Genomic DNA, 13566 nt, shown 5'->3' with positions numbered 1-13566 from the left:
GCCTATAACTACATGTTAAATTCTTGGAATAGGTCAGACAAGTTTTCGAAACAGTTCGTGATATTTATAATATAGATTACTGTAATCTCAATATTTTTGTTTTTTTTTTTTTTTTTAATTTTCTACCAGAAAACAGCATTTTCGTATTCTAAATACATTTATTAAATGAATTTTTACACTGTCACCAAAAATACAGTGGTTCCGATCACTTCGCGCCCGACATTTTTTTTATATGAATATTTCATAGCAGCTATGCATATTTTATTTAACAATCTTGCAGTATTATAATGTAAATGTTGAGGAATAAGTCCAAAATAATTTACTATTCGAAATAGATCTGTTAAAACATTCAGTATTAAAATAAATCTTTTACGTACTGAGTTCAGCATTAAGGGTACCTTGACTCACAGTAATATGATTTGCTCGCTGTGGTGGAAGGGATCATCTTTAAACTACTGCATTTTTAATTTAATCACATGGCGTTTTACAAATGTTTGGTCATGACTCGTGTAATCTGGATAATTTACATTTCTAATCTCTGGAGTGTAATGCCGTATCTGCAAAATACGAAATCCCTCTGGCGAAACTAACTTTTTTTTTAATAAGAGTTAATATCTGCAAGAAAAAAGGAAACATTCCAGTTGTAAGAGTTATTGATCTTAAACTGAGGTTTTTAGTTAGGGTAATACCAGGATATGGTATTTTTACACTTGTTTGATGTATTTTTTTCGTATTTGGCAAATTAGTATTATAGTGTCCATTTAATTACTGTTAACCATACTATTCCATTGCCTGAGAGTGTATGGTGTTTACGAAACATGCGGCAAAAATTCAGGGATATATTCCTTGGGTCCTAGATTATTTTTGTTGTTTAGATACAGGGCAGTGAGCACCCCCACATATAATAACGTGCTTATGGGTCTTTATTTTGATAAAATATTCTATGAAGTTATCAAAATTTATCCTCTCTTTTTCAATTGATAAAATGGAAAGATTGTTTAGTCGCGCTTAGCTCATTGTGGACCGATTTTATCAATTTCGATTTTGAAAAGCTTCTTTCACACGAAGCCCCCGAAATAGATGGTTAAAAAAAAATTAGACAAAGCGCTAGACTCGAAAGACACTCAGAATAGCCCCATTTTATGATAAATCTGAAAAGCTCCAATGTAGTCCACTGAATCGTTTCTTGGGAAGAAATGCTGACAGTTTCCAAGTGGCGCCTCATTTCCAAACTTCATCCTAGATTTTTGTCAGGTTTGGAACTATTCCATGAACATCTTTTTTTGATCCCGTTAGCAGTGGGATTTCTAAACTTACCGTTGCAATTGCTGTTCCCGTTAACGTTGCTTTTGGAGCTGATAATTTTCACTTCAATGTTTATGCCGTATGTTCAACTTTTGCCGTATTTAAAGAGGTTGTAGATGAAAAGTGGAGGATTTAAGTTGATTAATAAAAAATGTACCATTTTAGACATGTTTTAAGTTTCTTGTTGTCCAAATAAGTCTACACATACTAAGAAAAAAAAGCAAAATGTAGCCCCGCCCACCCGCCCTATCTTAATTGTGATGATTTTTTTTATTCCTCGTGAGCCAAGGGGACGGAGCTTAATTGCAAAATCCTTATTTCTCTGAGAAAAATTAAAAACATGTGTTGTTCAAAGAATACTATGTATTATATTAAAAAAAAATAAAGCCGAATATTTGGCCCCACCCATACCCGCTCCGATCTCAATTCTCAATTGTACTGAATTTTTCATTCGTTGTCAGATCGACGGGCGGGGCTTAATTGCAAGATCGATATTTGCCTACAAGAATTCACCATTTTAACCATCTTTTAAGTTTCTTGTTATGAAAAGACAAGTAGGTCAATTAAAAAAAAAAGGCAAAATATAAGCCCCGCCCACCCGCCCTATCTCAATTGTGATGATTTTTTTATAATCGTCGTGAGCCAAAGGAGCGGAATTTAAATGCAAAATTTTGATTATTTCTCTCTCTCTGCAAAAAATTACCATGTATGACATTTTTTTGAGTATCGTGTTATTCAAAGGATGCCATGTATATTAAGAAAAAATTAAAGCCAAAGATTAAGCTCCACTCATAACTGCCCTGATCTAAATAGTAATGAAGATTTTATATTTGGCAGACCTAGGGGCTTAATTGCAAAATCCATATTTTCTTACATAAATTTACCATTTTAAACGTGTTAAGTTTCTAAAAATAAAAAAAATCATCACAATGGAAAAGTGGTGGATCAAAGTGTTGCCATCGCTCGGTACTTGGCCAAAAAAGTCAAACTTGTCGGAGACAATGATTCGGAGAATTTCGAAATTGATGCAATTGTAGATAGAATCAACGACATGAGACAGAGTAAAACAATTTGGTGTTTAATTGGTCATGTTCTAAATTCTGTTTGTAGAAATAATTGCGGTATTTCTGGAAAAAGACAACGCAAAAAAAACCTCTTATTGAAGCAGTGAAAAAAGACACGTTTGGCTTTTATTTGCCCCGTTTAGAGGCCGAAATCCAAAAAAATAAAGGTTACCTACTATTGGGAAGGGTAAGATTTCAAAAATTGTCAAAATTTTTGAAGCATGAATATGTTTTTGTGTATAGCGGACCTGGGGTGATTTCTATTTTACTACTCTTTCTCGGGTGTTCGATGTGGTTACTGGAGAAGATGTGTTAGCTAGTTATCCAAATCTGAAAGGAGTGAGAGAAAAAGTAAATGCCCTACCGTCTATTGAAAAATGGAACGAAATTCGACCAAAAACTAATCATTGAAATGTATTTGTGCTGAACTAAATAAATGTAAGCGTATATATTAATACTATTAATGGTATTGCATTGCACCATTGCATCAAATTGACATACGTGTCCTTGCTAAAATCTTGATGAACTCATCAGAATATATGCTTCTTTACCTATACTTTAACAATCTTACTTAAATCATCACTAATAATTTAAATTTTGAAATTATAAACTTTTTAAAAAGCAATAAACATTATATTGTTACCATGAACGGGTGATTTAAAAACTGGCGTGGGTTAAACTCAACAATTTATTTCTTAATAACTCGAATTACACGACTGATTATTACACAGCGATTATATACAAAATAATTCCTGCGCAACTTGATTGTACTCTCGTAGACTCAAATGGTTCGAAAACGCTGCTTCGAGAGTTTTTAAAAAAAAAATGAAAATATCAAGCCGTTTGGGTATGATTCGTCACTAATGCAACTCTGCAGCTACCTTATTACTCGATAAAAAGATATCACTACGTAAATACTCTTAACACATAACAAATATGTGTATATAAATAATGCACAGCAATGCTACGACAGTTGCTTTTGAAGCTTTATCGTGAACACCTTCCATATTCTAATTTTTTCAAATGGCTCCACAGTATACTCTCCACTTACTTTGATATTCGAGGTCTAGCTGAAACGATTCGTTACCTTTTCAAATATGGCGAAATAGAATTTGAAGACGTTAGAATCAAACACGAAAACTGGCCTCCACTTAAAGACAGTAAGTCGATTTTTTTAAATTTCCAAGACACTAATTTTGAAATATTTAATAGGCACACCATTCGGTGTTCTCCCCATTTTGGAACACAATGGAAAAGTAGTAGGTCAAAGTATTTCCATCGCTCGATATTTGGGCAGAAAACTCAAACTTGCAGGCGAGAATGAGTGGGAGAATTTGGAAATTGATGCAGTTGTAGATACACTCAACGACATGAAATCAAGTAAAAACATTTTGAATTTTTATTGGAAGTGTAATTAATTCTGTTTGTAGAATTATCGCCAATATTTGCAGAAAAAGATGAAGCAAAGAAGAAAGTTCTTATTGAAGCAGCGAAGAAGGACACGATTGCTTTCTATTTACCGCGTCTAGAAGCCATAGTTAAAAAAAATAAAGGTTATTTCGCGCTGGGTCGGGTAAGATTATAAAAAACATCGAAAATTTTTAATTAGGTCTGTTTTTCTTTGTAGTTGACGTGGGCTGACTTTTACTTTGCTGCGGTTTCTCCGGCGTTTGATCTAGTCATTGGAGAAGATATTTTAGCTAGTTATCCAAATATGAAATCAGTGAGGGAAAAAGTAAATGCTTTGCCGGCTATCAAAAAATGGATTGAAGTTCGACCCAAGACTGATTTTTGAAAGTATTTGCAAATTACAGTTTAATAAACTGCTTTAATAGTAACTGAAATGTTGTGATATCGAGTACCTATGTTACACAATAACATATAAAATAAAAATTTTGCTAATTGATAAACAATTAACAAATACACAATATTATCAGCTTTTAATCGTTACCTTGAAACATTTATCTCAGTGATTACAGCACAAAGTACATTTTCAAATGGCACTGTTTCTACGAAAGAAACTAAATTTTTCTGGTAGTCTCGAATGTCGATTACTGTAATTTTTGGTCAAAAAAAATCCCTCAATGACTCAATATCTTGTTACAAAATTTTTACAGAAAACGGTGTGTGGGAGTACTCGATTCGAGCGGCTTGCGATGAATTCCGGGAAGAATTTCCGAACAACATCGTCTATTTTCATTTTTTCCAAGGATGAATCTATCCAAGCCGAATGAAAAAAATCATCACAACTGAGATAGGGCGGGTGGGTGTTTTTAGATTTAGTCTTTTATTTTAATATAATGTAGACTTCTTTTCAGAACATGAAATTTAAAACGTGTTTAAAATGGAAAATTTGTGTAAGGAAAATATCGTTTTCCAAATAGGCTCCGCTCCATAATTCCAAACCCCATATTTCCTTGCAAACCATTTTAACCATATTTTCAGTTTTTTATTATGAAAAGATGGTTATGTATATTAAGAAAAAAAAAGCAAAATATTAGGAAGTATTGTAATGAAGTCCGTAGGCCGACTCTCTACATTTACATTTTCTCGACCTTCTCGGTCTTTCCTTTCCGTCTGTTTGCCTGCCGTACCGATTTTTTTTTGTATGTTGTTGCAGAGTGATTCTTCTGTAAGTATTCTGTGGCTGTGGGAGTGAATTGTCGTTGTCATTGGTGCTTGTTACCCGGGGCGCACCACCCCCACCGCCCCACCTTTACGCCACCACTGATATAGGACGATAAACATTTTCAAAAAAAAAAAAAACAATACGTTATTAATTCGTGCTTATGTGAAGATTTTCTTCTCAGTGAGTCAAAATTTTTTCAAAATACGAGGTGTTTCTTATTTTATTGCATCACGTCGAATATCCAATGTGTCAAAATCTTCTTCATTTTTCTCTGGAAAAGTGTACACAAATATTTTCAGATGGACCAATAAATAAAAATCTAACTCATTCAAAGACAAAAACTCTTAAAATAATCCAATAATTGTAGAAATGTCTCAAATCGAAGCAAAACTGACAAACTTTTTTGGTCAGAAATGAGAGATAGCAAAAGCAATTTGCGTCGAAAAAACTGCCTTTACTGTATCTCAATGCTACATAAATTTTATAAAATAACATACTCGTATACTTGTCGTTAATGAATCTGCCTCGATTTTTCCCTATGCAGTCAGATTTTATCATTTTTCAAAGAAGCGAAATTCGTTGGACTTTACTTCAGGGGAACGGAAGTTCAAGCTTCTTTAATAGTATATTAAAGAACGAGTTTCATAAGGCAAATATTGAGGCACGAATCCAAGTTTAGAGAACGAGCGGCGAAGCCGCGAGTTATATAAAGGATGAGTGCCTCAATGGCCTTATGAACGAGTTATTTATACAATTTTTTCTACCGCACACGTTTTTTCCCAAAATTTAATTGAAATTTGCATTTTTTTTTAATCTGGGGAATTTTGTCGTGGTTGGTGATGGGTTGGTCTGACACTAACCACGAAATATTTGAGGTTCGAATTTTCACAAAAACAACTGTAATTCGAATCAATTCGAGTTTTTGTAATATAAAATTGGTTAAAATGTCTTGCGAAGAAGTTACGCGTCCGGAAACATGGGAAATTTTAAGTTTACATTTGCCACTGACATTCACCTGACATTTCTCGTCATGGCTACCAATCTTACCGATCTAAATTACACCAGATCTATTAAAGAACGCCTTTCCGCTATTAACGAACTGCTGTGACGTCATTTGCGTGCGTTAATAGCTCTATTAGAAAACCAAAAAACGTGGGCGGTAGAAAAAATTCATTTAAAAGCAAAACATAAGGGACCTCTAAGAGTTTTTCACAATAAAAAAAAAGTAGGCGCCGTTAAGTTTCTTTCAAACCCTTTCAAAAACAAAACGCTATAGTCTCCGGATTTTTTCAAATTTTTTCAGAAACAAAACACCAGGAGTTCCCAGAACACTGAACAATGATAACAGTATTGTATTCCCAAATTTTGGATTTCAGTAAAATAAATTGACTAATTCATTAATTTTTATGAGTCACCGTGTATAAAAGTTTTAAAAACTTTTAATGCAATGATAAACCACGAACATAGACTTATCACATTTTGTACATTTTGGATGGAATTTATTCGGCAAAATTTTGAGATGACGTCATCAATTTTTATCGTTCACGATAAGTTTAAGGCATCTGCAAGATTTCAAAGCATTCGGTTGTGGAGTTCCTGATTTAATCAATAAAATAAATTGATTCTTGTTGTATAAGTAATTCTATGAGTGCGCTATTAAACCACAAATATGCAGTCATAATATTTTGCATATTTCAGAGAGGATTTATTCGACAAAATTTTGGGATGACGTCATCAATTTTTAAGAGGGGAAAAATGAATAAATTTTGCTTAACGACTTACCATGATCACGATGACCTTAACATATTTACAACAGTGCTGAGCATTCGGTTTTGCAGTTTGAAAGTTAAACTGCAAAATATTGTTATACAGTTTTTAATTTTTTTCCAAAAATCTGGATGTTAAGTGTGAAAATTCGACCCGAATTCACACACCACAAGTACAGAAATATCTTATTTTATGACATCCCAGATTACAGACATCAGACAGACAGACAGACAGACAGATTGTGCAAAGAGAGACGGAAACGGGAGACCACTTTTTCCGTACTTTAAAAGTCACGACACGTCGAGAAAAATGGCAATTTGGCCGATAGACTCGATTACTATACTTCCTTAGCTTACGCTCGGGCTGTAAAAAGAAAGAAAACTTTTTCGGCCGATCTGAAGTTTGAGGTCGAGGCGTTGCCGAGTCCTACAAATCAGACGAGACCGAAAAAGTTCTCTTTGACCGAGGTACACACAACGTTTTTTAGGCAACTATACAGTATGATAATTGGTTTTGATGTGAGAATATCTGTTCTCTTTGTTGGAGGAAAAACCCTAGACATTTTATTTAAGAAAATGTTGGTCGAAAGCACAAACCCAAAAATGTGACACTTCATACAAGTGATTGGGGAGTAGATTTTAATGGACGCCTAAAAATTATATTATACGGATTTCATTTTCTAATGATCATTTAAGTTAACAATAAGTGTGAACTGCTAAAATACAGGTAAAGAAGCATGCTATTCTTACGATTTAAGTGACTTTTTCCTAATATAATTTTGTGATAACGTCTTAAATTTTTTATTATGAACAAATATACTAATAACAACATCACTGAGGTAAGAAGTTCCTGATTTAATCATTAAAATAAATTATTTCATCCATAAATTTTTTTGAGAGATTCTTTATAAGTAATTCTAAAAAAAGTAAATGCAGACATAATGCACAATAAAATTAGCAGATTTTAGACAGCATTTATCTAGTAAAATTTTCAAATGCTTTCAGAAAGTTAGATAAACAAAAAAAATTTGGTAAGCGATTTACCATATCTACGATAATCTGAAAGTTTCTGGAATATGTCAGGGCTGTCGGTTTTTTAATTTCTAAGTTAACATGACGTTTCAAGTAAAAAATCTAGACGGTTTAATAAACCACAAGTTTAGAACTATGTTATTTTAAAAAACTTAAGTAGGATGTTCTTCGCAAAAGTTCGAGATGACGTCATCAAATCATGGGTGGGGATAGGCAACCACATTCTGGTTCGCGTGTTACCATTTAAACCAAGCGTAGTGATTATAAAATTGACGATTCGGTTCGGCACTCCCTGATTTATTCTCCCTAAATTGGAAAAAAAAACTGTATGTTCTATACTACCTCAGTTTAATTTGTTTTTATTAATCTGTTGTTTTTTAGCATTTCGTTGTACATGATTTCGTCTACCAAATTCGTAATTTTTTGTTGTAGGATTCCACATCAATGTATGTTTTAATTATTCTCTTAATTAACGTAGGTACCAAAAAGCAATTTAGACCCGGGGTGGAAAGTCAAGTTGGTAGGCCGAAATAAAAAAAATAACGAATTCTGTTCATATTCGGCCTTATATCAATAACGAAAATGAAAACACCCCCAGCCGCCATATTTTATATGCAAAAAGTAAAAATCAAGATGGTAATTACGTCGGGCTTTAATTGATTATATTTTAATGTGTGAACCATGTCAGCTGTTAAAACCTGCCGTCAGATTTTAAAATTAATTAAAACTTCTGGCGTAATGTATAAATTTAGTAAAATATATTTTCCTAGATTCCACTTATTCACTTTTCCGAACGGTTTTAAAACTTTTTCACTTAAGATCGTAGTTAATGCAAGAAAACTTCGCAAATTTTCTAATTATAGTCGCTTCCGCGATGAATTTTTGCCGAATCATGACAGGTCGAAGCGACACCTTTTCGGTTGTCCTTAGCTTGTCTCGGCTTGTTCGAAAGGACTTCCCAAGAAAACTTTAATTAAATCTGAGCTTTTGTAGCTTTTTCTGCTAATTAAAATATTCAATTTTGTTTGTGAACACTTAAACGGCGAACTCAATTCATTATACAAGTTAATTTAAACGCGAAAGTGTTTCGCTGCCAATTCATGCTCAAGGCTCTACTCACGGTCTGTCCTTTTGGGCGAGTCACTAGTTCGTTGTCGTTCGTTCGAAGGTGTTGCAATTTAAACCCCACAGTTCACTCCAAAAATACGACCGAAAGGTAAAGGGGCCGAAAGTGATACCGGAACGCTTTATTTTTTAGTGTCCCCTTACCAAAAACAACGGGTGAACGACTTGGAAGTTTAAAATGTACTAACTAAAAATACATCCAGACACATTCAACTAAGGCTCGTTTAGAATCGCCATTACTGTTCGCTTTAAGCCCACGTATGTTTTGACTTTGATCAGGGGTTGCTAAAATTAGTTCCAATCGGCGTATCGAAGGTTTTTGAGTGAAATTTTCCGGTTTAAATTTAGAGCTGCGGAATTACTTGCAAGTTCACGGATTCTGCACCTAGTGGATCGTCTAGCGGGAGATTTCTGCATGTTTGAACGGACGATGCTTGCGCAATTTTCCATTGGCTGATTTCTTATTTGGTTTTTTGTTTGTTATTTTTTAGTATCCTCCAGGTTTACAAAGTAACTTTTCACTTTCTTAATTATCAACATTATTATAATGTAACAAAGTAGAAAGTTGAAAAACTTTTTTCTTCTTTGGAGACTCTAATCTCCACGGTGTAATTTATTTATAACAGCTAACGTCGTTCTAGAAACTAAAAGAAAATTTTCGCGAGAAAGTCCAGCAACTTTATTTTCTTTGGTCTCGTGTTTATAACTAATATTTATAAAATAATTATAAAAATTAATACAACTAATATTTTCGAATATTATATAAACATCTACGTCAAGATCTGAGTTGTCAGAACATGGAAACTGACCCAAAGCTCTAAAGAGTTTTTTAGTTCAAATTTGAGTTTTTTCTCGGTATTTAACCACACAAACTAGTTTTTTGGGATTTAGAACATTTAGAACATTTAGAAGAGTAACGTCAATATATTCTATTTTGTAGGGCGTCAATTTTTGTACGGGTGGTACAAGCAATTTATTGATATATATATATATAGGTACGTACAAGTCAATTATTGGGATTCATAAAGTCATGAATGTCAGGGTCCGGATGGAATAGCGCTAATTCACGCGATCTCTGTGGAATGATTGCGTTCGGGGCAGTCCTCTCGTCTCGGGTGGAGTGGAACTGCGACTCGCTACGCAATTCGCTCGTCGTAGAAGGGCTTATAAGTTGAAAAGAAGAAAAGAAGAATTAGTGATAACCAAGACCAAAGCTGTTAATAAATAGTAGAATATCCTGCCCTTGGAAAAAATTATAGTTAATATTACAGTAGTAATGAAGACGATTAAAATAATTTTCAAACTTGTTACAAATTATAAAAAAAAATAGAAAATTTATCAAAAACTTAGGAGCAAAAATAATTGAAAGTTGAATCATGTACCATTGAACGGAAGCGGACATGGAATTAATTATTCAGAGGGGACTTTTACACGATATTTGTAAACTATTGGAATTTCTAATTAAGTTTTAAATGTCATTCTTTTTGAAGCCTGATTTCGTGAACAGTTATTGACTTCTTTATCGCCAAATTTTGTGATTGTTATGGACAATGAAATACTATTCTAGGCAAGCCGATAAAGACCCAACAACGGCAACTCGTAAAGATAACAAAATTAAATGCATGAAATACAATAATATCGATATTTCAGAAGGGAAATTCACGAGAAATAATGTATTGACTATTGTCAGAGGATTAAATATTCCCCGAAATATGTTATATGTAGATAAATTGCCAATGACTGGGGACACAGATTAATTAAGACTGCCGCATGTGTATTTAATTCTTTATAGCAGGTATGGAGCGATCTAAAAATAAGAAAAAATCATAAAATACCAAGATTAAGCGATAAAGTCATTGATGTGATCAGACAAAGTCAAGGCTTGTGGAAGAACTGCATTCGACGTAATTGAAATTGAAAATTCTTATGCATCATCGGAGTTTCATTTGTTGTTTTATGAAATTTAATTAACATTTACTCTACAAAATTTTGAGATGACATCAAATTGTTAGTGGGGATGACTAGAAAACTTCTGGTTAGGGTTTTACAATCTACATGATATTCGTAACATACATGTAAAATTTTACAACAATTAGTCGAATAGTTTTGAAGATTTTCTGTCTGATAAAAGCGCCAACAGACCACTGACAGACAGAAACGGAGGACCTATTTTTTCATTCTCTAGGAGTCATAGAACACCAAATCATGAAAGTAGCCGTTCGCCGGATGGACCCTAGCTTACGCCCGGCAAGTAATAAAAATGTAGACGAAACACTGAATGTTACAAAAGTGAACGAAAAAAGTTTGATGCGATTTGAGAAAAAATTAGGACGAAAAATCTGCTCTCCGAAGAAGGGAAAGGAAGGAGAATCTGAAAAGCTTAATAAGAAAGACATTGGAGAAAGGAGAAGATACAGTAAGAGCTATCAAGAAGCCACATTAAAAGAATGGGAAATAATAGCGAAGTAAAAAATGTTACGGGCTAGATGAGTAGATGGAAGGGCCATATAATAAAAAACTTGAAAAACATGAGAATAAAGGAAGGGCGGAACCAAATTAACGACAAAAGAAAATGGAGAAGTATAGTGGAAACAGCCAAGAACTCCAATAGTCTATAAAAGGGAGCAAGAAGAGGAAAAATGTGGAGTAACTTTCCACAAAATATGAATCACTTTCAAACGGTTGCAATTTGTATAGGAATTCTCAAACGTAAATCCAGTTTGTCTTTTTGTTAATCATTTGGAGTAATTTTTTTCCCTTCAATAAGCTCCATTTTCAACGTAATTTTTAAAATTTCAATATTAGTTTTTTCATAGCTCGTCGCCTGAGAACTTGTTTGATCTACAGACCACAGCGCACTCAGGCCAATATCGACTCTAAGAGATTTATTTATAAGCCGACTTTCTTTAGAGCTGATATGATACACATCCACTATGAAGAACCAACCCATTTCGACCATCTGGTTGGATTTTACAACGGATAAGTGAACAAAGTTCTTGAACATCTTAACGATTTAATTGTATTATCAACCGTTCATCAAACTTGTCACCAACAATGAAATGACGTCATCTCCAAATTTTACCATTGTAGATGTAATTTAAATATTATAACATCCGTTAACGGTTTATGCATCGGTGTTGAGTTTTACCATGGACGTCAAGATTTTTCGAAAAAAATCAACAGTATTTTTCAAGTTATAGTTGTTGGAAGCATGTTAAATCGTTAGTCAAAATTTATCCTTTCATGTCCCCAAGGAACTGATGATGTTATCTTACAATTTTGTCGAATAAATGTTATTTAAATGTTAAAAAGCAGCATAGTCCTCAACTTGTAATTTATAAATACGCCATTGAGATTTTTCGGCTTTTCGATATCTGGATTTTTCAAATTCAATTTTCGGTTTTAAATTTTTTTCATTCTTCAAATTTTCGATTTCTCGATTTTTTTATTTTTCGATTTCCCAATTTTCCGATGTTTCAATGATACGATTTCTCAATTTTTGTCCTCTTCAATTTTACGGTTTTTAAATTTTTCAATTTTTCAAATTTTGGTGTTTCTAAATTTTCAGTTTTCCTACTTCTGATAAGATATTTTTTTTATTTTCCCCTTTCTCGACTTCCCAAAGTTTCGATTTTTCAGGTTTTTGATTTTGCAATTTTTCTATTTTTTAAGCATATGATTTCGAGTTTGCTTTTTAGTTTTTCGATTTCTCAATTTTACAATTTTTTAATTTCACAATTTTTTGGATATTCCTTTCAGCTTTGGGATTTTTCAATATTACGATTTTTTTATTTTTTTTTTATTTTTGGATTGTCTAACTTTAGATTTTTCAATTTTTCGACTGTTTTACATTTCGATTTCTCAATTTTTCAACTTCTAGGTTTTTCGATTCCTTGAGTTTTTAGTTTTTCTATATTTCGATTTTTCAATTTTTCGAATTTTTAAATTTTCGATTTCCCAATTTTTCTTTTTTAAAATGTTTACATTTTTCAATTTTTTATTTCTCGATTTATAGAATTCAAATTTTTCGATGTTTTGATTGTTCAATTTCTCAATTTATCAATTTTTAACTTTTCTTCTCGAATTTCGACGCCTCGATTTCTCGATCCTCTGATTTTTCAATTTCTCGATGTCTCAGTTTAAGAATTTTTCGATGTTTCTATTTTTGGATTATTCAGTTTTTCGATTTTTCATTTTTGGCTTTTTCAATTTTTGGATTCTTCAATTTTTCGACGCTTCAATTACTCAGTTATCCGATTTCTCAATTTTTCAATTTTTTAAATTCTGGAGTTTCGATTTCTCAATTTGTGGCTTTTTAGTTTTTTTGATTTTTAAATTTTAGATTTTCGAATTTTTATTTTTTGATTTTTTGATGTTTGGATTTCTCGATTTTTCAATTTTGCGATATTTCAATTGTTCAATGTTTTAAATTTAAGATTCTTTGATTTCTGGAATTTTTGATTATTCAGTTCTTCGGTATATCTATTTCTCAGTTTTTCAAATTTGACGTTGCTAAATTTTCAGTTTTCCGGTTTCTCAATGTATTTCTGATTTTCCCATTTCTCGACTTCTCAAAGTTTCGATTTTTCAGTTCTTCAATTCTTGGATTTTTCCACTTTGCTTTATTGGTTTTTCGATTTCTCAT

At 32.8% G+C, this 13566-nt stretch overlaps 1 protein-coding gene and 1 pseudogene across 4 annotated transcripts in view; one reads left to right on the top strand and one right to left on the bottom strand.

The window, feature by feature from the left end:
* The window catches only part of LOC135134978 (irregular chiasm C-roughest protein-like), a 198854-nt gene extending 189767 nt beyond the window's left edge, over window positions 1–9087 (bottom strand). For all 4 annotated transcript variants that reach the window (XM_064063905.1, XM_064063907.1, XM_064063909.1 and 1 more), the window contains exon 1: window positions 8917–9087. The gene's annotated coding sequence lies outside the window, so the exon portion shown is untranslated. The remainder of the gene's footprint in view (window positions 1–8916) is intronic.
* On the top strand, window positions 3393–4212 carry LOC135135509 (glutathione S-transferase-like; annotated as a pseudogene).
* Window positions 9088–13566: the final 4479 nt, after the last annotated feature.

The sequence above is a fragment of the Zophobas morio genome, unplaced genomic scaffold (assembly GCF_036711695.1).
Source record: "Zophobas morio isolate AGI-343-1 ecotype UQ-CSIRO unplaced genomic scaffold, CSIRO_AGI_Zmor_V1 ptg000024l, whole genome shotgun sequence".
NCBI lineage: Eukaryota > Metazoa > Arthropoda > Insecta > Coleoptera > Tenebrionidae > Zophobas > Zophobas morio.
The sequence above is the reverse complement of the archived record's forward strand: the minus strand, read 5'-3'. Positions and strand labels throughout refer to the sequence as shown.